A 1,540-nucleotide genomic window follows, 5' to 3' on the forward strand; every position below is an offset into this window, starting at 1 on the left:
CAGGGGACAAACCGGTTGGGCAGGCGGCCGATGGCTGAGCACAGTCTAACGAATTTCAAAAGGCAACGCAATGAAAGCCGGACAAGAAATGTTAAGAGTCAAGAGCATGCTTGGCTTGGATTTTTTTTTTTTTTTTTATGTTTTAACAGGACTTTGTAGGCAGGGTGGAATTGAACTCCATCGAGGTCAAAGGAACCTGAAAAGAGAGGATAGTTTGAAGAGAAGAGAACCAAGTAGGTTCTAATCAATAGGCTTTCCTTCCTCCTCCATCTCTTCATTAGATAGCACCGAACAACAACCAAGTTGTTTCCATGATGACCCGGGGTGGGGTAGGGAAGAGTCTTGACCACTTCCTTGAAGGAAGGAAAAAAATCCCTTTTTAAAGATACCACCTACGGCTAGATTTGCAGGATATGACATGATTACAGCTCCTGTGTCCAGAGGGGCAGGACCAGAGTTCGGCCTAAAGAGTAGCACCTTGTAAAGGGCGGTGTGACCCAGTGGTTAGCTGACATATTGTTTACAACAGGGCCGAACAATCTTTGTTAGAAATGAGTGAAGCGTGCGTAAGATGGTTTTTAAAAAGCGTGAGTTGGTATACACATAGGCCTTAATGCCGTGAAGCTTTAGTTTTAATTTTCTGCTGACAGCCTTTGACTGTTCAACATAGTAATTCTCATGATATTGCTTAAAGATAGGTAAATTTCTTTTAATGTTTTGGTTTTAAAAAAAATAGCAGTGCTTTCGTCGCATTGCACAGGGATTCAGAGCATCAACTCGTCCAGAGTATTGGCAACCAACAGAACTGCTCATAAGAAGAGTGTAGAAAGGAAAATATGAATCTGAAACTATATAATGACCAGACATACTGTGGAAGATTTTTGGCTGTCCATGTCTAAGCATTTTAGATTTTTTTACATGGTATATTTGAATAAGTTGAGCCTGTGTGTCACTATAACCTGAACTCATTGTCTGGTTGTTTTCTTTATTTAGGAAGAAACTAAACTTTTTTTAGTTGACAAGGCATATATTGGTCTCAACAGCAAGAGAGTGTATATAAACTATTTGGACAATTAATGGGCAAGCCATTTATCTCAGAGTTTAGATTGTTAAGAATCTATATTCAAGTGGGAAAAATAGTCTTTTCTGCTCTCTTGGTTGACATCTGGTGGAAATTCTAGGGAAAGTAGCTGGGACCTTGTACTAGCTTTGAGAACAGATACTACTTGTGCTTTTTCTCCACCTAGTGGTAGAAGTGGTGAGTGTGATCAGATATCGGCTTTTGCTCCGTGTAAGGTCAATGATATTTATTAAGCATTTAAAAAACACTGAGCAAGGAACGGACATAAAAGTACAGGGCACGATACATAAATGCACTAAAAAGTATATGTTTAAAATTATCTAGAGACTAGTGGCTAATGACTGAATTTTTCAGAATTTTTAGTAAAATTTCTCCAATTAGAATATAACATAGCCGGGCTCAGTGGCTCAGCCTGTAATCCTGCGCCTTTGGGAGGTTGAGGTGAGTGGATTGCCTGAG

Source organism: Carlito syrichta, unplaced genomic scaffold (assembly GCF_000164805.1).
Source record: "Carlito syrichta isolate Samal-C Ts95f unplaced genomic scaffold, Tarsius_syrichta-2.0.1 Scaffold311456, whole genome shotgun sequence".
Classification (NCBI taxonomy): domain Eukaryota; kingdom Metazoa; phylum Chordata; class Mammalia; order Primates; family Tarsiidae; genus Carlito; species Carlito syrichta.